General features: G+C 38.0%; 1 pseudogene across 1 annotated transcript; it reads left to right on the forward strand.

Annotated features, from left to right (window-relative positions):
• Positions 1-210: 210 nt before the first annotated feature.
• LOC308512267 (large ribosomal subunit protein eL14-like) lies at positions 211-24,147 on the forward strand (annotated as a pseudogene). Its single transcript has 3 exons — positions 211-258; positions 22,747-23,303; positions 24,091-24,147. The product of its transcript is annotated as a large ribosomal subunit protein eL14-like (transcript).
• The last annotated feature ends 1,238 nt before the right edge of the window (positions 24,148-25,385 follow it).

The following is a 25,385-nucleotide window of genomic DNA, read 5'->3' on the forward strand; positions in this document are numbered from 1 at the left end:
TTAGATTTGCTTCTACGAAACAGGATTTTAATGCAATTCCCTACATGGTAGCCTACTGTTTTGTGCAGGCGGTGTGCAAAGAAAAACTAATTAATGTTAATGATTTCATGAAGCAGCTTCTAAGTTAGTGAAAGAGACAAATATATACACTTATCTAGATAGAAATTAGACTCTGCTAAATTAAAGACGTATCGTTAGTGCTATGGGATTATGGAGGAGACCGTCATTGACAACCTCATAGCAGTTCCTGTAAAGAAGGTAATATTTGTAGTGGTACTTAAAATAGTAATTTGAGAGTTAGATAAATAAGAGGAAAATATTTCAAGTAGGGATGAGAGCAATGGTAAGCATGTTTTCTGTAAACGGATGAAGTATTCAAATAATTAAAGCATTAAGTGTGGCAAAACATGGGCTATGTATTAGGAATAGCAACCAATAAAGGTTAACAGGATACATGTTAAATATTTTTAAAAATTTATTTATTTATTTTAGAGAGAATGGGGTAATGAGGCCTGAATGAGACCCCTAAGTATCTGAGGATGTCTTCAGACTGTTGGTTTAATAAGTCACCTACTTAAAACAGATGGTGATGCCGGACTCTCTCTGTAGGTGGGAAACCAATACCTTAAACTTGAAAGGGGAGAACCACAAAACCTAGAATCAGGTTAAAAAAGGTAGAAATAGTTGCATTCTAGTCCAATGTTTTTATTATTTTTTTATTCCTGATGCAAATTATAATATTATATGCAAATCACTAAAAATATATCATTATAACAGTGACAGCCATCACACAAACTTTTGCACAGACTTCCTCATTTGGCTGAGGTACCTACAGGAAGGCTGTTAGCTGGGAAAATAGATCTGTGCTGCCCAGAATGCTAATACAATGCTGATCTACCGAATTTGTGAGAACCACATGGAATGAATAGTAACATGGGGTATTGCAGGTTTTATGCAGGAAAAAAATGCTTGTGATTAGAGATAAGTTCATGGGGGAATAAAAGAATGTGGAGGCAAAATTACAGACTTAGTACAGGAAATAGATTAAGGTTGAGAAAAACTAAGATAAAAAGAGATTTGCCAAGAAGCTGAAATGCTTTTAAATCCATGCAAATAACAGACAAGGGGAAGTGAATAGGTTGAAAGGATAAAACCATGCATTTTAGAGGAAGGCAAAAGATCAGGTATAGTACAAAACATTTAAAATCTGCCTACATCCTGATTTATAAGTTACCTAAGAATACAAATTGAATTCAAAATGTTCTAAATAATGTACAGTAACAACAATAACTGAGCAACTAACCTTAAGTGAGCAAGTACAAAAAAATCAGAGTCACCTCGGTTAGCAATATTATGCAAATCCAATAGAGGGATTTCTGCTTAAAAAAGAATTCATTATAAATCTTGAATTAAGCATTTGGGGAAGATTTTTACTATATTCAGCTTAAAGATTTTATGACACAGGAATTGATTTCACTGTGCATTTTTGGAAGGTGGCATTCAGAACAAGATCGAATTCTTATGAGGCACACTCAATTCTGACAGTCTTAGACCAAGACTTCTATTGCTAAGACACCACAGACCCTATATATTGTCCCCCAAATAGTTAAACATGAAAGATATTAATCTGGATTTTCTATGTATGTGCTTTGAATATAAAGTTCAATATTTATAAATAACTTAAAACCCTAACAATCTTAAGGAGAACAGAGCCTATTGCTGTCATCTTGTTTTCAAAGGAGTCCTCAACTTAACATTTCAATAGCACTGAATGATTATTAAATATATATATATATATATATATATATATATGTATATATATATATATATATGACCCTAATGTGCACATAAACCGAATGGTGGAACAACCAAACAACCAGTTGCTATAATGTACGCTGACCACCAGGGGGCATGCACGGAACATGGTGGGTATCAGCAGCAGACATGGTGGGCATTGTCCGCGGTGGTATGGTAGAGCAGGTAAGCAGGGGCGCCAGATCAAGGCGGGGAGCCAGTCGCTGTCATAAGATAAACCTCTGGTGATTACTGAAAATTCTTTGCTCCCATGTGCCACAGTCCTGCTGGGCACTCGCACCTGCTACGGTGCCAGTCCCACTCACACCCGCAGCTGGCACTCGTCTGCTGGCCCCAATAGCCCCTCAGGGCTTCTCTACATCCCCTCCTCCTGAAGGGCAATCAGGGAAGCAGCTGCTGCTCACACCTGCTGCTGGCACTGGCCCCAATTGCTCTGTACCGTCAGCGGGTGCAAGCAGGGCTGGTGTTGTCAGCTTGTGGGAGCAGCAGTGGTAGGACCCGGGCTACCAGCACACAGGGGACTGGTGTTGAGGAGGATGGGCCGAGACCAGCCCCTGTGCCCACTGCAGCCTAGAGGCCCACAGTTCCTTTCAAGGTGAAAGAATTCGTGTACTGGGCCCCTAGTGATATTATAAAAACTTGAGCTTATGTTTGTAGAACATGATACATTTTTTAAAATATATTTTAATTGATTTCAGAGGAAGAGAGAGATAGAATCATTGATTGGCTGCCTCCCGCACGCCCCACACTGGGGATCAAGCCCAAATCCTGGACATGTGCCCTTGGCCAGAATCGAACCCGGGACCCCTCAGTCCACAGGCCGATGCTCTATCCACTGAGCCAAACCGGCCAGGATTGTAGATCATGATATTTATATTTTACATACATAGCATAAGATAGATTACACATGTGCGTATAAAATGCATATAGTTACTATATGTTATCTATAAACATTAGGTTATATTTTTATATAATCATTTAATCACCATTAATAATTTGTGGAATTGAGAAAAATAGTGTCTCCACAGTGAACAGTGGATTATTTTGGTAACTACATACATGATACAATAGAGTCATAGATAAAGGTACTCAATAGATAACTATCTCCAAAAGCATACTGAAATGCTTGTATTTTTTATGCTCTCTCAAACATTCTTAAATATCAGTGGAGGCTCTACCTAATATAACCAGTGAAACTATTTTGCTCAAATACAATTCAAAAATAAAAATGTCTTCATTAATTAAAGATACTATAGTTTTATCCTTCATTCAATCATTATTTCAATAGTTTAAGATTAAATTGCTATACGTTTCATGTCTATTTTATGTTCCTACTTTGCTAGATTTTCTTTTTCTTGAAATGAGCAGAAGTAATTTTCATCTGGAAAAAGCCTGCCTCTCTAAAGGCATAAATCCCAAGTAGAAAAATGAAGGTTTTGATTCAGCTGTCTTTAAAACCATATAGCTAATTAAATTGAACTGCTACTGTGTTGCTACGGCATGATAATTAATCATAGGACAAGGCTAAAAACCTACAACAGAGCAGCTTTCTGTTCTAAGTGCAGTCAAAATGGGTGAAGTGGTCATGGTATTAATTAAAAACTTGAAGAAGTGGCATCCATTAATTTTTTTAATCAAATACTGGAACTGCAAGGTGGGTAATAAGCTAAAACAACCACAACATAAATGCATTTGCTCAGAGAAATACCTTGCAATTAAAAAATCTAAACAAGCATTTTAAGATTAGATCTTGCCCTGTTTGATTTACAAAATAAATATCTTCCTATCTTCTGCATTGCAGAGAAAACTTAGAATTTTCTAAGGGCTTGACTATAGGTAGGCTGAGAAGATTATGCTAATTTTCTGTTACCCAAATAGAAAGTTGGGCAGACTTCTGCAGACTGTCTCACATGTTAGCATTTTTCCTATAAAAAAATCCCTTTATTTTTATTTTATTTTTTCAAATATATTTTTATTGATTTCAGAGAGGAAGGGAGAGGGAGAGAGAAATAGAAACATCAGTAATGATTGGCTGCCTCCTGCACGCCTCCTACTGGGAATTGAGTTCGCAACTTGGGCATGTACCATGACCCAGAATCAAACCCTGACCTCCTGGCTCAATGCTCAACCACTGAGCCAAACTGGTCGGGCCATCCCTTGGTTTTTAAACTCTACAGTTTCTCTTATGTACATGTCTCCCAATCCTGTATAGTAAAGAGGTAATATGCAAATTGACCCTCATGACTTCGCATCACAAGATGGCCGCCCCCACATCATCACAAGATGGCCACCCCCATGTTGTAACAAGATGCCTGGCAGGGGAGTGCAGTTGGGGGTGACCAGGCCTGCAGGGGAGGGCAGTTGGGGGTGATCAGGCCAGCAGGGGAGCAGTTAGGTGTCAATCCAGCTGGCAGGGGAGTGGTTAGGGGGAGATCAAACTGGCAGGCAGAAGTGGTTAGGGGCAATCAGGCAGGCAGGCAGGTGAGCGGTTGGGAGCCAGCAGTCCCAGCTTGTGAGAAGGATGTCTGACTGCTGGGTTAGACCCGATCTGGACATCCCCCGAGGGGTCCCAGATTGGAGAGGGTGCAAGCTGGGCTAAAGAACACGCCCCCCCCCCACAACCCCCAGTGCACGAATTTCATGCACCAGGCCTCTAGTAGAATCATATTCAGCAAGTACTTAAAACACACTTTCTAATTGTTTGTTCTAATTGTGGTGGGTCTGAGAGAGACAACTCTAGCAAAATACACCTTATGAGCCTCTCTCTGTCATGTCATTCTCATCTGAGCGTGATTTAATTGGGCCTTTATATTAATCCTTACTCTTGTCTATTATGGTACAAGTCCCAAAGATGTTGAGAAAGTATTGAAGAAAACCGTACAAAAGGAAGCAAAGAAAATGATAAAAATAATTACCAGGGAGAAGTCCGTACATATAATTTTTTAAATAATCATATTAATATTCTGAAAATCAAGTAGCAATACTTAAAGCAATTTACATTTTTACCTGATAGTTTGATACTTCCTTTGCAGCATTTTTTAAAGATATTTTATTGATTTTTAGAGAGAGAGGAAGGGAGAGGGAGAGCAAAGTCTATTTATAGTTTTGGATATTGTTTGAACCTTTTAGATATACATATAACACTTTATAGTATCTCTCATTTAAACTAATGAGAAATTGTGTCCCTGTTAAGATTTTAGGGAAGGAAGTTTGAAAGTTAGTAAAGAATTGCTAACTTTAAGTTAGTGATGACTGATTTGAGTCTTCTAAAGCTCTGAACTGGCAAGTAGCCGCACAAATGCTTTTTCTTGGAATCCAGAAATATGCCTAAAATGACTGATTTATAGATTTAGACTCAAATTAGTCATTTTAGGCATATTTCAACCCTTTCCAGGTCGCTCTTGTTGCTTCATGATAAAGGAGAATATTACATCTTAGGGAGACACAGCCTAAACTGCACATAGTGCTATAGTAAAGAGAGATTGGACAGTGTTGAAAGGAAGATCTCTGAATATGGAAATCAGTTTAACACTACTAGCCTCCTCTATGTTTGACCTAAGGCCCATGCCAATGGCTTCATTTTACCCATAAGACTTTGTGGGATAAGATATTCATTCATAAAGAAATTGTGTAATCTGGCAAGCAAGAGGAGGTGTACCTGACCATGCTTATGTAAAGCCTGAGCAAATATATGCATAAATATATACTCATGAGAGATGAATAATTTAACCTCCAATTATTTTTAAGATAACTGAATAAATGGCAAAATTAAAATGTTTTACTTTTAATGAAAACATTTATGTTAGATTTGAAAAGAAGCCTGTATTTTTCATGCCAAACAAGTATGTGAATATTTTCATGTTGTTGGCGATTCCTGTTGTGAGGAGCTTTCCATGGATGGCTGTGCTTTTCCAAGTATATATCTTTATCATGCACAGAGGATTGCAGAGGGAGGGGAGGATATTTTATCCTTGATTATGCAATTAATGCATTATATTCTTAAAGTTTCTTCAAAAATGGATCGAAGTAAAGCTAATTATGAAAAAAATATTTAAAATTCAAAAACTTGTCTGTATTAAGACATTATGTACTAGGGATAATAACTCATATTCTCTACCCTCCCATAGGTTATTCTGTAACCTTCTTTCTTTCCCTCCCTCCCTTCTTTTCTTCCTTCCTTCCTGCCTGCCTTCCTTCTTTTTTCCTTCCATTCCTCCTCCTCCTTTTTCTTGATATTCTCTCTCTCTCTCTCTCTCTCTCTCTCTCTCTCTCTCTCTCTCTCTCTCTCATAATTTTGTGACATGGAAACAGAGATGCCTATCTTCATCACTAAAAGTAAAGTTTAAACTCTTCTACAACAGTATGGCTATCAAAACAAGGTTAGGTTATTTTTTTATATAAACATTCAAATAAAATCAGCTTCAGAATTTGTATTGCCATTGCTGCTGGTAAATGAACTTTTATAAATGTTTTAAGGTTTATTGCAAGGATGATTGCATTTAAATACAAAGAAAGTTTTAATATTCACTCTGTTTGGATGGCATCTCTAGAACAATTTCCTACTAGAAATCTATTAAAGAAACTTGATGAATGATTTAATATAGTGAAACTACATGGGTTAGTACATTTTGTAATATTCAAAGAGGTTTGTTTTCTTTAAATCCTCATCTGAAGATATGTTGTTATTATTTTTAATTGACTTGAGGGGGGGGAGGGAGGATGAGAGTGAGAAAGTGTGTGAGAGAGAGAGAGAGAGAGAGAGAGAGAGAGAGAGAGAGAGAGAGAGAGACAGGCATTGATGTGGGAGAGAAATGTTGATTAGTTGCCTCCCATAGCACCCTGACCAGGGATCAAACCCAGAAGTTTATGCCCTGTGCCCTGACCTTTTGGTGTATGGAATGATACTGCAAACAACTGAGCCACTTGGTCAGGGCACTCAAAAAGTTTTGGTTGTTATTTATTTTATTATTTTATTTTATTATTTTATTTTTCTTATTTTACTTTATTATTTTTATTATTATTTTTTTAGTCAGAAATGATAACATGCTCTTTTCCACATTTATGATTTTTCTTCCATTTTCTTTAAGTTATTACTTAGATCAATAGTGCTCAAATTTATCCATTGGTTTAGCGACTGCATGTCACAGTGCTATTTGTGGAACTCCACTGGAATACTGAAACACTGATGTAAGTCACCTTTAAATTCCACACACTCAATTTTGTGCATATCAGATATCATCTTACATATATATATGATCAATAAGATACAAGAGTCAATGTTCTAAGACAAAAACATTTGGAAGAAAAACATAACATTAAAAAATTATCTCCATTAGGTATTTTTTCTGCAAATTGGGAAAAGACTCATTATTCAATTATAGTGGTAGAACACCTTGATCCTGCTAATGGAATAGGTTCTGATGATAATTACTTAAAAACCACAACGCTACATTAACAGACTTTGAAAAAAGACCAGGGAAGTAAAGAACATTGACATGACTGTAATCAAAATAAAAATTAAGTTTATTTTTAAATGTAAAAAATTCATGGCATACTGCATGATTTATGATATAAACAGGATGCTTTAAGCAAAGGTGACATCAATCCCCTCAAAATAGTTCTTTAATATTAAGTCTACATATTTAGACATTCCTTGGGCAATGACTTACAGAAAAGTTGATATAATAATAAGTAATGGTCAAATTAATTTTACCTTTTTGTAAAAAGGAAATAAAACAAAATCTAACAAACATGTATGGACTCATTAAATAACTGAAATACATTTTTAAAAGATATGTCTTTGTTATAATAGTGCAAAGAATGCACAAGGGACAGACTGCTATGTATGTTTATACAGACTGATATTTTGTGAATTGGTTAGTGGTGCAAGATTTTCTCAACTCATCAAAGTCACAGAAGAATGTTCTGGTAAAACTCCAACCTTCCAGAAAAGGTTGGCAAATTTAGAAGAATTTATTTAAAGTTGAGTTTTTCCTTTAGCTGTAGTCTGTATCAGGCTTAACTTCTCAAGATGATGATCAAATAATTAAGAAATTCATGTCCAGCTGGTGTGGATCAGTGGTTGAGCCTTGACCTATGAACCAGGAAGTCATGCTTTGATTCTGGTCAGGGCACATGCCTGCATTGCAGATAGGATAATAATTGTCTTGCTTGTTTTTATTCATCCGTCTAAGGCATGGTCAGCAAACTGTAGCTCGCGAGCCACATGCTGCTCTTTGGCCCCTTGAGTGTGGCTCTTCCACAAAATACCAACTTCTGCGCATGGGCCATGAAGTTTCAATCACACTGTACATGTGCTCTCACATGTGGTATTTTGTGGAAGAGCCACACTCAAGGGGCCAAAGAGCTGCATGTGGCTTGCAAGCTGCAGTTTGCCGACTACTGGCCTAAGGTATATGTATAGCTCATAGTATTTCAGTGTTTATATTAGAAGTGTTTTGGATCTTTATTTAGATACTAGAGGCCAAGTGCACAAAATTAGTGCACAGGCGGGGGAGGTCCCTCAGCCCTCCCTGTACCCTCTCTAATCTGGGACCCCTTGGGCCTAAACCAGCAGTTGGACATCCCTCTCGCAATCTGGGATAGCTGGCTCCTAACCACTCACCTGTCTGCCTGCCTGATCATCACTAACCACTCTGCCTGCCTGCCTGATTCCCCCAACTGCTCCCCTGACTGCCTGATTACCCCTAACTGCCCTGCCCTGACAACCTGGTGGCCCCGAACAGCCCTCCGCTGCCGGCCTGATCACCCCTAACTGCTCTCCCCTTCCAGCCTGATTGCCCTTAACCACCTCTGCCTCAGCCACTGCCACCGTGGCTTTGTCCAGAAGGATGCCTGGAATGATGTCTGGTCTAATTAGCATATTACCCTTTTATTAGTATAGATTTTATAGTTTTTGTCACCAGAAATATGCTGAACAAATTTAATTTTTGTTTATATCATTTGGCCTTTGGTAAAACTGGCTTCGATATATATTGTTTCTCTTAAACTTGCAGTTTCCAAGAACCCATCAAAGACATTAAATGAGGACTTACTATACTTTAAAGGAGCAAACTGCCTGGGAGGTGAATTATACCTTAATAAAGCTGTTATGTATATATTATTTAAGTAGACATTTGGGGGTTCCCATTTTCATAGGGATGGCTAGTGAAATGGGAGCTGAGGAAGATGGAGAAGAAAAGGTGGCCAAGCATATAGAGGCACAGATGGAATAAATTCATGACACCCAAGACTATTAATTCCTGATCACTGCAATCTGCTGTGCAACTACCCGTTTTCCTTGGATGTTACATGCAAGGACTTCTGTCATCGGTACCACACACACAGAGGTTCTGCATTCTCCTCTTGTCTATAACATTAGCTCCCCTGTCAAAGCACTGGAAAGACTCACCTAATTGGTTAAGCGTACATTACATGCCTGCCTGACCAGGATGTGTAAATACAAAGCTTGTTCTCTTGTATTAGGGGTTAGCTTTTGGTCCTTATCAGGCAAGAGTTCATCAAGCAAGGAAAAGGGCTCAAAGGCTTGGCTGACAAAGATAACAAAGACACACTAATATACTAGGTAAATATATACAATCCTATATAATAAAAGGGTAATATGCAAATTGACCCTAACAGTAGAACGACTGGGAATGACTGGTCACTATGACACACACTGACCACCAGGGGGCAGACGCTCAATGCAGGAGCTGCCCCCTGGTGGTCAGTGTGCTCCCACAGGGGGAGCTCTGCTTAGCCAAAAGCCAGGCTGCCAGCTGCCAGCACAGCGATGGTGGTGGGAGCCTCTCCTGCCTCCTCAGCAGCACTAATGATGTCCAACTGCAACTTAGGCCTGCTCCCCGCTGGCACGTGGACATCCCCCAAGGGCTGCCAGCTGCCACAGGGATGTCTGACTGCCAGCTTAGGCCCTATCCCCAGAGGAGTGGGCCTAAGCCAGCAGGTGGACATCCCCCGAGTAGTCCCAGACTGTGAGAGGGCACAGGCCGGGCTGAGGGACACCACCCCCCCACCCGCCGAGTGCACAAATTTTTGTGCACCGGGCCTCTAGTATTTATATAAATCTACATTGAAATAATAACTAACACATATACATCTTACTATGTACAAGAGCTTTATGTGTGTTTTTTTAATATATTTTATTGATTTTTAGAGAGAGAGGATCTGAGGAGAGAGAGTGAGAGAGAAAGAAGCATTGATGAGAAACATAGATTGGCTACCTCCTGCAGGCCCCCTACTGGGATTGAACCTGCAACCTGTGCATGTGCCGTGACCAGGAATCAAACCCATGACCTCTTGGTTCATGGGATGACACTCAATTCACTGAACCATTCCAGCTGGGCTTTGTATTTACTCTTCCCATCAACTATGGGATGTTGGTATTTTTATTATCCTCTATTGTTTTCCAGGTGAGTAAAGTCAGACAGAGTCCAAGTAACATTTCTATAATTAGCAGGTAGGTGGCAGAGACAGGATTGGAAACCAGAGTGCCTCTGGAGACCATGCTCACTGGAGCACTGCCATGGTGAACTCTCTCCCTGTGAATAACAAAGGTCTTCTGATCTGCCTCAGCTCTCCTAGATGCATCATGATCCATGCTCAGAAATATGCTTTTCCTGCTAGGCAGACTCACTGCAAAGTTGCTAGATTAATTTAGCACTCCATTATTTTACTGCTCAGGGGCTGGGTATGATTCTGGGGGAGGAAGTAGGAAGCAAAACTGATATAATATAACCCCTGTTCTTAAGTTTACAGTATAAATGGAATCATAGTAAATGAACACATGAAACTTATTAAATAAGGTTTTTGTTATTCAAGTGACAGAAACACTGTTTTTAAAATAAATGCCATGCAGGAATACATTATATATAAAATGAAAGTATAATGACTTTAATTCAAACTTCAGTTTTAAACTTTGAACCTATATCCACTTCTTTCTGTGACACTCCAAGACAATTTCTACAGCATCTCTGAGGAAGCCATCAGCTCCCTAAATTTCAGTTTGAAAATCATAGATCTTGATAAATTCAAAGATAAATGGAAAAATAAAGATTCCTAGGAAGAGAGATAGCATTGAGTTATGGGAAGTGCAAAAGCATTCTTTAAAGAAGATAGCATTTGAGCTTAAGCCCTGACAGATGTGGATAGGCAGTGGTGACAGAACTAGGAAGAGACTTTGATGACCACAGACCCACAAGCAATGTTCAAGTAACAGAGGACAAACTAGTTCTGTCTGAGCACAGATTACATATACACATGCACTGCAGGAATAAGTTCAGAATACAATAAAAAGAGATTAAACAAGAAAGAGATGTTCTGAAGAATGAGCTCCTAAGCCAAGGAAAAATTTACAGAAATAACCAAAATAATTAGAGGACAAGACTCAAGTCTGCCATGAGCCTAGAAGCCAGGGAATGAGAATTTAAATAATTAATTTGCAAAGTATGCTGGGAAAGAGCATCAAACATTGCAGAAAATAAGGATTTTTTATTAAATGAGTGATCAGCTCTGCTAAATAAAGAACGTTATTTGGACTGTTTGAAATCTTTGTCAAAGTACCATTAACAATGCCATATTGGAAAACCAAGAATCGCTCTAGCTAGTTGTGAGATTCTAGGCTTTGGAAACCTTACTTTAAGAATATGAATGCCCTGACCAGTTTGGCTTGGTGGCTAGAGCATTGGCCTGCAGACTGACGGGTCCCAGGTTTGATTCCGGTCAAGGGCATGTACCTTGGTTGCGGGCACATCTCCAGTAGGAGGTGTGCAGGAGGCAGCTAATCAATGTTACTCTCCCATTGATGTTTCTAACTCTCTATCCCTCTCCCTTCCTATCAGTAAAAAATCAATAAAATATATAATTTTTAAAAAGAGTATGATTAACCATATTGCATAGTTTCTTCATTGAGTTTATGACAGGTCACAGGAAATAGGCCCAAGGATTTAGAATTAATCTACAGTTATTTAAAAAATATGTTTAATTGAATTTTTAGAGAGATGAAGGGAGAGAGACAGAAACATCATTGATTGGCTGCCTCCTGCACATCCCCTCCGCCTGCCTCCTGGGGATTGAACCCTCAACCCAATAATGTGCCATGAATAGGAATTGAACCAGCAACCTCTTGGTTTATGGGTTGATGCTCAACCATTGAGCCACACTGGCTGGGCTTTTTTACAGTTTTAAACACTATTAATATTAACATTTTTTAGAAAGATGCAATTTTCTGAAGATATTCAGAGGTGTCATTTCACACATATAAAATCTCTCAGTTACTTGCATAAAATATTCACTATTTGTTTCTCAAAGACAATATCCATGGATCTTATCGATCTTATAAGATACTGAGTTATTCTATTTATTCTATTTATTTTTGCTTGAAATAGCAATGATCTGATAAGTTTTTTTTTCTATAAAGATATTATGCACCCATATTTTTGAAACCATGTTTAAGAATCATAAAGAAAATTAAAAAATAAGCCACTGTCATTTTTTAGAAAAGACAAATCTTTCTACCTCTCTCTCTCTCTCTCTCTCTCTCTCTCTCTCTCTCTCTCTCTCTCACACACACACACACACACACAAGCAGCTCTATGATTTCAAAAGTATGTTTTATAGCCTAGTTTTAGCAGTGTGTAGATAAAGCTTATCATCCAAGTCTACTGTAAGAAATGAAATAATACACATAAACATGATTTACAAATTAGAAAACACTCTGAAACCATTTTTAATTATTCTTTTCTTAAGATTTGCATAAATCAAAGAGAGAGTATTTATTAATCCAACATAGAACACGAACTGGAAAAGAGTACTAACAATTACTTCAATTTTTATACTACTCTGAATTTCCACTTTTTCTGTCTTAGTACTCATGTTGACCCAATGAAGAAAGAAAAATTAGATATTCATTTTCTAATTTTTAAATGGCAAAATTAATATATACAGATAGTCATTTTCAAATATCATGTAGTTATCAAGATAGAAAGTAACAAAAATGTGCTGCATCCAATATCAGTGATTTTTGTCCCCAGAGTAGCTTAAACAAGGTCACAAATAAAGTGGCAGGGGTTATTCTTTGATCGTTTGCTGTCTACCATATGCAATATTTTTTGAATTCTTATCTATGGCAGGGCTTCTATCAAAATCAATAATAGTTTTTCAAAACAAAAATGATTAAAACTGGCTTTCAGACATTTTATTTAATTCAGTAAAGATGTATTGATAGCTTAGGAAGTTCAAGTTAGATGTGTAAGACATTGTGATAAATTAAAAATCAATGGCATATATTTTCTCACTGCTATCTCCTCTCATCTTCCAATATCACAGGGGCTCATAAGTTAGTAGATGAGGTAACTATTTATAAATCGCTAATAACATAAATCAGGCTCACATAAATAGTGTAATAAATATTCAGACAATGTGCTATGGGAGTAATATGTAAATAAATAAGAAGCCTATTCTGATGAATGTGATGTGGGAAGTGTCTTGGCTCAGGTAGAACTTGATAATGGCATTGAAGAGAAGTGAAGGTAAAACAGCAAGTTAAAGGATATATATGGCATTCTACAATGGCCTTACACAACTGAAAACTTCAGAGATTTGAGATTAAACTCATTAAATTCATCAACATCTCTATCCAAAGAATTGCATAGAATGTTTTAGCAAAAAGCACAATGCAAACACTGAGACAAATATTTTGATCAATAGTTATAAATACATGCATGTGGGGACTGTCATATCAAATAAGTGAGACTGTCCATTTGAAAAGAAAACATTCAAATTATATAGAGATGGTATGCATTGATAGAACTTAACTGTGCAACAGAATATTATGCTAACCAAATTAAAGTTATGTGGCTGCCTTGAAACATAAAATGAATAAACTCTTCTCAGCTCTGTCTCTTTTCTGACATCATGAAAGCCTAATTTTAATAGGCATCATTGTAAAATATGTAGTCATTAATCTTTTCTTAACCATGAGGCAAAAGTATTTCTTTTTGAAAAATTGAGCATAAATCAGAAATATTGGGTAACTGCATACTTGAAAATGTAGAGAACTTGGAAGTATGTCAGGACCTTAGGTAACTAGGCCCCAGGTCTTCTTTTTATTATCTTTGAAGATTTATTAACCAGATATCTATTCTATTTTATGAAGATTCTATATGCCTTATACAATTGCAGTCAATCTTATAGAATTGTATTGTAGTGTTCTAAAAGAATAATGCAGAAATTAGAATTTAATATCAGAGAACAAGAAATATTTGTGCCTCTTTAATGTTATAATATGCTGTCTTCATACACACAAATGGCTTTCATAGTATTAGGATATTTTATGCTGATATTTCCTGACTCTTCTGATCTTATTTAGAAAACAATGATTGGTTTTCATAAAGCTCCCTTGCATCAGGGCTTCTCTGCCCAGTAACTATTTTGGCTCTTTGTTGTCCAACCACATTGAACCCTCTTTCTGATGATCAAAACCCTGTGTAATATGGTCACATGCTTCTGAAATAATTTTCTCTACTTCAAGTCTTGATCATTTGCATGATTTCTAATCAGCTTATTTTCCACACCATTTTCAGTACAGGTCACAATTAACTTATGAATTTGGTCATCGCAAACACCTACTCAACTGGTATCTACTACTTGAATTCCAATCATTGGAATGATTCTAATTATTCAACACCTATCTCAGTTTCACTGGGCCTTTTAAAAGAGATATTAGAGGCACAACACAATTATTATCTTGGCCTTCAAGAAACTTATAATTTACCAGAAAAAAATCCAAAAAGAATGAACCAGTAAGTCTGCTAATACTTAGACTTGGAAGAAGGAATTCTGTGGCATGGCAATGATGGCAAGACAAAGACATGAGTATAGTAATGGCTATATTCCAAAAGGCAAAGGGCCTATTTTCAGGCAGAACTTTAAACACATGAGCACTGAATGCCCTCCCTAACATGACCCTTAATACTGCATATTTAGTGCCAGTACCGGGTCCTTCCATTCAACTCGTCTGTGCATTTCTGATGCCAGCAATGACCATTATCAGGAGGCTCAAGTAATCAATTCCAAGAAAACATCTACTTGGATGATAAAATGGGGCATTTATAAGACTGACGCTTCCTGAAACTGAAGCCACCTGACCTTAGCAGATGGCCAGATCAGACTGAAATTGTACATTCACTATAGAATTACTCATCATTATTTCTACAAACAACTCCTGAGGCCTGTTATGTACCAAGCCCATAGATAATATTTAGTTACATCATATCCTGTGCTATGTCAGATTCAAGTTTGCCCCACAGTCTTTTAAAATATATATATATTTGTATTGATTTCAGAGAGGAAGGGAGAGGGAGAGTAAGATAGAAACATCAATGATGGGAGAGAATCATTGATCAGCTGCTTCCTGCATGCCCTCTACTGGGATTGAGCCCACAACCTGGGCATGTACCTTGACCAGAAATAGAACTGTGACTTCCTGGTTCACAGGTCGATACTCAACCACTGAGTCACGCCAGCCAGGCTACCCCACAGTCTTGATACATATGCTGAGATCCTACACATGTATTAATCAGGGAGGAGCTACTCCACTGTGATATATTTATCATGATCATGTACATTTAGTAAAAATATGAATATCACAAACAGCCATAAACCCTCTTATAATGGCATTTATCATAATTCATGGAACTTTATCTACATATTTTAGAAATGCTTCTTTGTTCTGAAAAACTTGGCTGATTTATTTTGTTTAATTTTGCTAATTCCCACTGACCATTTCCCTTGTCACCAATTGTTTCCTGATCCAAACCATACCTTAGGTTGCATTGTGTCATACATGTGACTGAGGTGTGTTAAAAGCAACATTGATAGAAAAATAAAATGGCAATATCTGTACCATGGTATATGAGGGCAAATATCTGTAAATATTGGTTGTTTTATGAAAATGGAGGTGCAAAATAAAATACAGGACACAGTTAAATTTCAGATAAACACGTGGCCTGCTGAGATACAAATAGAACTTTTTGCGGCCCATTTCTTTTGCTTTTGGCCAATTTAAAACTTCTGTGGTAAGACAACCTGCTATATTAGTACCTATATATTCCAAACAGTGCAAGTGAAACATTAATACAAAAAATATTTTTTATTTGAAATACAAATTTAACTGGCATCCTATATTTTTATTTTCTAAATCTGACAACCATATCCAAAATATAAATGACATCGTATTAGAGATGAAAATTTTACCTTGCACACTCTGGAGCAGGTATCTCAACCTTAATGCTACTGACATTTTTGGCCAGAAACTTCTTTGTTGTGGTGGGACTACCCTGTGCATGGTAGAGTATGTAACAGCATTGGTTTCTACCCAAAAGGTGCCACTGGAATCTATCCAGTTGTGACAATCAAACATGTCTCCTAAAGTTGCCTACTTTCACCTGGGAGCAACATAGTCCCAGTTAAGAACCATTTATCTAACTATAAGGGTTAATGATAACACTGATTTAATTATTGAGATTATTTAGCTCAAATATTTCTCTTTTAGTTAGATAACTGAAACAAGCAAACAGAAGACACATGTGGAATTGTTTAAATTAGTTGCACGTTATTCAGTGTGCAACGTAAGTTCCTAGCTAATCTATTTGCTGATACATTGATTGCTTAACAGCAGACCATGAAAAAGCCTTCTGTTGTGCGATCCTACTTGGAAAGCTATTGACTCAACACTTACTGCCAGAGCTTTTCTGGTTCAAAATATTTAGTCTGACAGGCGATACTTACAAGACATGAAACACATGCCCTCACACTTCTACCATGTACACGTGGCCTACTGAGATACAAATTGAACCTTTTGTGACCCATTTGTTGTGTTTTTGGCCATGTTAAAACTTCTTTGGTAAGCTAACTTGCAATTTACGATTATTTAAATAACAAGAATGCCTGCTGAGGTCTGTTTTAATTCAGTAAGTAAAACAGCTGGCCAGATAGGATGAATGACAGAAGCAAGGGATAAGATAGGGTTTTGTCCCTATTCATGTCATTATCAAGAAGAGCATTTAGATTCCAGGGCAGAGATTTCATCTGCCTCCCTCTTTGTTGGGTCTCAATAACATGTTTGCAATGAATGCATGAATGAGTGAAAGAAAGTTCACAACAGATGTTATCTAACATAGTCATATATGATATCATTGATTAAGAATATGCCAGTCACTGCAGGCTGAAGGGTCCCAGGTTTGATTCCGGTCAAAGGCATGTACCTTGGTTGTGGGCATATCCTCAGTAGAGGGTGTGCAGAAGGCAGCTGATCGATGTTTCTCTCTCATCGATGTTTCTAACTCTCTGTCCCTCTCCCTTCCTCTCTGTAAAAAAATCAATAAAATATATTAAAAATAAAAGAATATGCCAGTTATAGAATGGTAAGTATCACATGTTCTCACTTGTATGTGGAATATAATGAACAAAATTGATGAAAAAAATAGATTCAGAGACATAGATGCATGGAACAGACTGACAAATCTCAGAGGGAAGGTAGGATGGGGTATCAAGAGATGAACCAAAGAATACATATGTGCACACCCATGGACACAGACAATAGTACTGTGAAGGCCTGGGGGAGGGTGTGCACAGTGGAAAGAGTCAATGGGGGAGAAAAAGGAAACATCTGTAATACTTCCAACAATAAATATTTTTTTAAAAATTGTTCAGTTAGAGATAGTACATTGTTCAGCAGACAGGATTAGCTTGCTTACAAGTTTGTATTGATTAAAGGAGAAACAAAACTCTTAACATTATGTTTAATAAGTGATTAAACTCATTAGAATTAATTATCATGTATTAAGTCATAAGGTAGGGCTCTAATTTCAACCATCCAAGTTGTCTGCTGTGTTATTTTGGAATTCTTAGCATGTAGGTATGTGAATAGATAAGACATAAAATAGCACATGCATTTATTCACTGCAGACTAAGTAACTTCCGCATGTGACAGGAGCAGAGAGAGAATGGAGAAAGATGAAGAGAAAAGGAGGAGAGGAATGGAGAGAGATGATATAGAGGACTTAAGTTATTTTGAGTAGAGAAAACCATGGACTTCATATTAAATAATACCCCCCAAAGAACCAAATTTTGTCTTAAAATGCCTGGACAGAGTTCTGCACATGCTGCTCACTATTTTCTTAAAACTGATAGGGTGTTTGTAGTACCTAGCGATTTTGCCTAATACAGCAATTAGTTGTGCTCATAGCCATAGATATATTGAAGGCAAGTAATTTCTCAAACACTAATGTTAATGAGGTTGATGAAGCCAGTTTTATCATTTAGAAGACATCTGTTGGGGCATGACTAATTGGAAAAAGAATGGTGATCAAAATGTCTGAAACATCTTTATGTTTTATTAGGAAGAGGCAATTACCGTATAGAAATGTAACATACACAGAGCAGAGTTATGAGTTTTTATTATTCAGAATTTAATACAAATATTCAGTTGATGATCAAAAATTAAATGTACACAAGTGGTTTCAACATCCTTTCTGCCATTCCATCCTCTTCATATGTAAATTAGAACAGGAACTGCATATTTTCAATAGCAGGGGAGAATGTCTTCATGCCCAGGCAATAAATGTGTGTTCTTATTTTCAGCCCAGCACTGCAAGGTGTTATCAAACTAGAAGAAAGGCAGTACGATGTGAAATTGGGCAAATCTCCTAGTGCTGACATTTTGCAACAGTCTCTTAAGCTCCGTGAGCCTCAATTTCCTTATCTTTAAAAAGGGAATAACAGTGACTTCTAAGATGAAATGTGATGATGTTTACAAACTGTTTGTTTAGAACTGTGTTTGGCCCATGGTAACTGACAGGTTGCTATTGTTATGTGGTTTTCCAAACAATTTCAATCTAGATGGGAAAAATCTTTTGTTTTTAAGTAAAGACTTTCTGCTAAAGTGTTTTTGGAGCTGAAATGCATAGTAATGCAAATATAAACTTAGAAATATACAAGGGATCTATGTTGCTGTGTGTTGGACCCTATATCAGTTCATCAATACATTTAGTTCAAGACAACTGGGATTTACAAAGCAAGCATCAAATGCCAAAAAACTATGCTCAGGGCTAGATAAAGATGAGAAAAATTCCATTGACCACACAAAAGCAATAATTTCACTTTAATATGCAGAGCAATTTAGTCCTCCTTTGGTCTAAACTATACAACTTACACCCCACGCTCTACCTTTGCATATCCCAAAAGGCACATTTGTGTGTGTGTGTACATGCGTGCACACTTTTTTTCACCCTATATAATAAAAGCCTAATATGCTAAGTGTCTGGTTGACCAGTCGGCCGTTCAACCAATCAAAGCGTAATATGTTATGGATATGATAAGGATGCTCAACCACTCACTATGACATGCACTGACCACCTGTGGCAGTTGACTGGTCAACCAGCCGCTATGATGTGCACTGACCACCAGGGGGCAGAAGCTCCAATCAGTAGGTTAGCTTGCTGCTGAGGTCCAACCAATCAGGACTGAGCAAGATGGGCCACACATGCCCTGGAGCCCTCCCACGATCCCTCTCCCACTGGCCAACCTCCCACGTCCCCCCCTGGCCCCGATCATGCACCAGTGGGCCCGGGACCCCTCAGGGGATGTCAGAGAGCTGGTTTCAGCCCGATCCCACAGGCCAGGCCGAGGGACCCCACTGGTACACAAAACCAGGGCCTCTAGTCTTTATTAATAACAGAAGTGGTTTTTACAAGGTTGAATGTTATCTGTAACCCTGGAGCAACTGATGGAAACTAAGGCAGCATTGAAATCTCAATTCTTTCCCAACCAACTACATATCAACTAATGTATCCATTTAATCAACAAGTGTTTATTGAGCACCAACTTGAGATTCTAATAAAAGCTGGGAAATCCAAAGATAAGTAAAATGATCATGGCTCTAGCCTTTCAGAGTTCAGCCTCTACAGGTCTACGAAGATGCATCACATGATGCACACATAGAAAATACAGTTTCACATATATATTTACACAGGGGCCCATCCTCCATGTTCATGAACATTAATGTAAAGATCACATTTCTTCTCACAACTTAAAATTCTAGCTAGAGGAAAGAAGAAGAAAAATAAAATGTTAGCACACACTAAGGACATTTTTAACCTTCTCATGAATAAGTATCCACTCATTTGTGCAATAAACATTTATGGGGCAGCTTATGTCTGCCAGGCACTTTGCGGAGCACTGGTTACAAAGAAAAAAAGGCTCTGTCCTTGGCTCAGGTTGGTCTCACTCCAGAGGCTCACACCTGCTGGTAAAGAAAATGAAACCTGTGATTTTGATGATCCTCCCCATCTCCATCACCTGCCATTAACATACATGTTTATATATGCCCCCTCGCTCTGGAGAGCCACTGATTTCGAGAGGGAAGCTAGCCAGTAACAATAAATGCAATAAAATGCTACAGGTATTACGGTAAGAAATCTTTACAACATTCAGCAGGAGTTAGAGTGTTGTTTTGAATAATTTTATCTTGCAGGAGGAAGATGTTCAGCATTCCTGAAATACATAAATAAATGGACCTCTGAAATAACATTGGAAAAGTGAGAGAAATATTCTAGCCTGTTTTCTAAACTATTCATGGTGAAGAGGGGCAGGCATTTTAAATGAAAGTGGGAGTTATATTGTCCAAGGCAGAGAGAGAGCGAGAGAGCGCTATCTTGGCACTTTCTGAGAACTAAAAAATGTCTGGTAGTTTTAAAAGAGAGTGGAAAAATAGACATGAGCCTGACTTTAAACACACACACACACACACACACACTTTCTTATACAATGGACCTGTGTTTTGGAAAACGTCCATGGCAGCAATGAGAAAGCTGCAAAACAGGAATATAAACATTGCAAACCAAAATTCAAGATGGTGATTGCAACAGTCCTGGTGAATCCGATCATGAGTATCTCAAAGAGGGAAAACTCAAACTTTGAAAACTCCAATTAGCTTCGCTCAGAGACAAATGAAATCGTAAAATAGAGTCTCTTAGATAGAAAAATACACGTGATAGTTTTCTACACCACACTTGACATTTGGTTGCTGAGGGCTCGCTTGGCACATAAAATCTGCAGAAGCCAGTTCTCTGAATCCTGCCTCTGCCAATGCAAAGACAGACTGTACAAACCTTTGCCAAACATTCCTTCAAACCAGTTTTGCCTGTTAAACATCTCCAGAGAGGAATGTCTTGTTTTGGTATATTCTTATTCACAGCTTTCCAAACAAAAGGTCAAATATTTTATTTTTAAGTTGTCACATCACAGCTGCAAAGAATTTTAAGTAACTGGAAACTTGCACATAAAAAGTTGAGACTACAAAAGCTAATAAATATGTAAATTTTGTCTGAATGTGAATTTTGCTTATTTTTCAAAATTCTCGGCCTGTTAGTTTAACCCATAGGGTAGTAGAATTCTCTGGGCTACTTTCTCTTGCTACATTAAGAGTGTTCCTGAGACAAATACTAATTCAGCACAAAGAAAATGATTGCAAAGAGTAAGTCCAGAAAAAAAATGCATGGAAGAGAAAAAACATGGTAAATTTCTAGTAATTTTGGAAAACATTTATAAAAAGTGTAACGATGCTTTGGCATGTCTAAGCTATTACTGATTGACTCTGACTTTAATGTGACCAAAAGCTTTAAAGTTAATAACTTCTGTCTCACAGTTATTAGAAATATTTTAAAATCGATCCTAATTTGGAATTAATCTGTTTATATACATGAGACTTGATCACTTTCTTTAAGGGTAGCTTTGAGTAGATACATGAGTCCCTCACCCTTAAAAAAATGAAAAGAAACAGAAAAAAATGTAGGTTTATATGAGACAGAAAAATAAAAGTAATAGTAATCATATTTACCCTAGCCATTATTATGGTCAGTTGTTAACTGAAACCAAGGAAAACCAAGCAATCCTGCCTGTATCACCAAGTATCCTATAGTTGCTTTTCATATTTCAGTGTCACTTCTCAATCCCTTTCAATACCATCTCTTTCACCAACATTGAAACTCACTGCTTTTCCTTAATTTCTTTTAATGTTTATGTTCTTTTCTCTTGTAACACTTTTTTAAGTAAATATATTCCCTGGTCAACTTGGCCAATTCAGTCCACAGAACCAGAGAATTTAGCCCAACTTTGGATAGAACTTTACAATTTAACCCAATGATGTAGGTGATGTCAGAATCCCATTCATACCAGTAACTCATTCTAGGTTTTTTCTTAACCTCCAGTGACAATGAACTCAGTTCCCTCAAAACAATACATTTTATCGTAGAATACTGACTTACAAAGTTTTGCTACATAGAAATCAAATTGCTCTTCCTATATATTATACTAGAGACCCGGTGCATGACATTCATGCGCTTGGAGTGGGTCCCCTAGACCCGGCCTGTGCCCTTTAGCTGTCAGGGAGCCCTCAGGGGATGTCCGACTGATGGTTTAGCATGCGGAGAGGGCCTAAGCTGCAGTTGGACATCCTTAGTGCTTCCACAGAGGTGGGAGAGGCTCCCGCCACTGCTGCTGCGCTTGCCAGCCATCAGCCAGCTATGGCTGAGCTGCACTTCCCCTGTGAGAGTGCACTGACCACCAGGGGGCAGCTCCTGTGTTGAGAATCTGCCCCCTGGTGGTCATTGCGCATCATAGCGACCAGTCGGTCCACCATTTGGTCGATTTGCATATTACCCTTTTATTCTATAGGATACTCTATGCATCTGCTTGGGCTGCCATTAGAAAATATCATGAGCCATGCAGCTTCACCACTGCCTGGGCAGGGGTGTGGAATGGCACCCAGTGGGCCCTAAATAGCACATAGTGTTCAGGAGCTTCCTGGAGGTTGGCTGGGTGGCCTACCTCTCCTTTGGGTCTCATGCTGGGAAGCTGGTCGCAATCTTAAATGTTATCGATCAGAACAGGGCTTTGGTTGATGGACCTTGCACTCAAGTAAGGAGCCAGGCTATGCCTTTCAAATGCATGCAGCTCACTGACTTCATCCTTAAGTTCCCACACAGTGCCCGCCAGAAGTATGTCTGATAAGCCTGGGAGAAGGCAGATATCAATACAAAATGGCAGCCACAAGATGGGCCAAGAAGATTAAAGTCAGAGAAAATAAAGACAAGGAGACAGATTTTGATCATTACAAAGTAGTGAAGGCAAAGAAAATGAGGAACCAAATAACCAAGCTTAAAGTTAGGAAGCTTCAAAAGGCAGCTCTCCTGAAAGCTTCTCCCAAAATAGCACCTGCTGCTAAAGGTGTGGCTGCAGCTGCAGCAGCTGCTGCAAAGATTCCAGCAAAAAAGGTGACTGCTGCAGGCAAGAGGGTTCCAGCCCAGAAGGTTCCGGCCCAGAAACCTGCAGGCCAGAAGGCAGCGCCTCCAAAAGCTCAAAAGGGTCCGAAAGCCCTGCCCAGAACACACCTGCTGCTTCCACGGCATCTGGCAAGAAAGCATGAGAACATAAGGGGCTACTATGCACATATAATAAAGGTTCTTTTTAACACACGCACACACAGAAACTATAACATACTGTGTGACTTAACAACAAATGTATTTCTCACATTTCTAGAGGCCAAATGTCCAAGACCAATGTGCGGGCAAGGTAGATTTCATTGTTAGGCTTCTTCTCTTGGTTTGTAGGTGGATATCACCTCACTGTGGGCTCATTTCTATTTGTGTGTACAAGGAGAGAGTGAGAGGCAGATAGAGATAGAGACAGAGACAGAGACAGAGATAGATAGAGGTAGAGGTAGAGGTAGAGATAGAGGTAGAGATAGAGATAGAGATAGAGATAGAGATAGAGATAGACAGAGACATACAGAGATAGACATAGACATAGAGAGAAAGACAAAGAAAGACAGAGAGACAAAGAGAAAAATATCTGGTGCTTGTTCTTATAAAGACACTAATCCCATGGAATGAATCCTTATAACCTCATTTAATCTTAATTACTTCTTTACTCCAAATATAGCCACACCGGGGATTAGGGTTTCAGCATATGAATGTTGGGAGGATATAAACATTCAGTTCATAACATACAGCAGTTGGACCCCTTGGAACTAAATGGAAAAGTGTGTTTCAGATACCCTATAGCTAAGATTATTTGAAACAGTTTATCAGATATTCTTTGGGTTTCACATACATTAACTGTAATTCTTCCAAAGACAGCTCATTGGTACACTTCCTTCAGGATTAGTTATTGATTCACATGTTTCTTTTCCATTTGCAGAGCCTTGGAGTTTTGAACACAGCTTTCCTGACCCCCTCTCCCCCTATCCAAGGATAAGTAAGTCTAACAGAAAACAGATTAGTGAATTTTCCCCAGACAACTTTTCACACCAAAACTAAATTTTTTCATGGAAAGTAATCTGAAATAAGGCTCCCTTGCACTGTATAAAAGATTAAGCTGCCATGTCTTTGGAATATTGATGAGAAAAGGATGAAAATGTTCACTCCAAGAAGCTGTTTTCTTCCATCCCAAAGTTGGTAGCTGGCAGTCTGGCATCTTAGCTTACATCCCAGACATTAAACCTGGGCTATAAATATACCTAATGGGGTTTTCAATAGTTTTGTTTATCTCCCCGAGGACAGAGAAACCTGCTGCTTAGAAATGTCAGATCTTAAACCTTGTTTCTGTGAGTTGTTTTTATTTATGCTCCACCTTGTGTTTCTCTGATGCACATACAAAAGTCAACTTCAAGGAGCCATTCATCATATTTGAAATCCTTAAGTAGTTAAGCTCTAGTCTGAAGAACCACCTGGAAACGTGTAGACAGGCAGTACATCCAGCACATTAAACCCAGACTATGAATACCTAACACTTTTTATATCACAATTTTGTTTTCCAGAAAACCAAGCACACCTGACATTATATAACATCATAAATATAGTGCAGTGTTATATTATGTAAGGTTATAAAATGTTGTTATTCATGTTACTGCGAAGTGATGTTGATGGTGCTTCCCATTATATTATTTTTAATAACTGCAGAAAGTCTATGACATAGTTAACAACGTTTTATATGCAGAGATTCTAAGTAATGGATAAAGTTATCATTGAACCTCAAACAATGCCATGTGTTTTACTCAGATATTATCAAAGCCAGGGTCCTCCCCCATTTGTATTCTTAGATTGTAGTGGTCATTAATATCACCAAGTAAACCTCTTTGTGAGAGTTGCTTAGCTTAGACATAGAGTCAGAGAATATTAGAGTTGTAAGTACTTCAGAGTTATCTTCAAATATCTAACTTTGCACAAATATCTTAGAAAATGAGGCCGTGAGCTATTGAGTAGCAAAGACCAGGAATGAACCCAGGATTTCTGTTCGTGAACATAGTAGCCTGCCCCCTAATCTCTAATCCCCATTACACTAGTTTATTTTCTTTTCTTTTTTTCCATAATCACTTATTGATTTCTAACATACAATAAAAGTGTTTATTTATTGCTTATTATTATGGTCTCTTTCCATGTATACAGTGTAGCTTCAATAAGATAGGGCTTTTTATAGGTCCTATGTACTGATAT

This window comes from Myotis nattereri (genome assembly GCF_964212035.1).
Source record: "Myotis nattereri genome assembly, chromosome: 1".
In the NCBI taxonomy this organism is placed as follows: domain Eukaryota; kingdom Metazoa; phylum Chordata; class Mammalia; order Chiroptera; family Vespertilionidae; genus Myotis; species Myotis nattereri.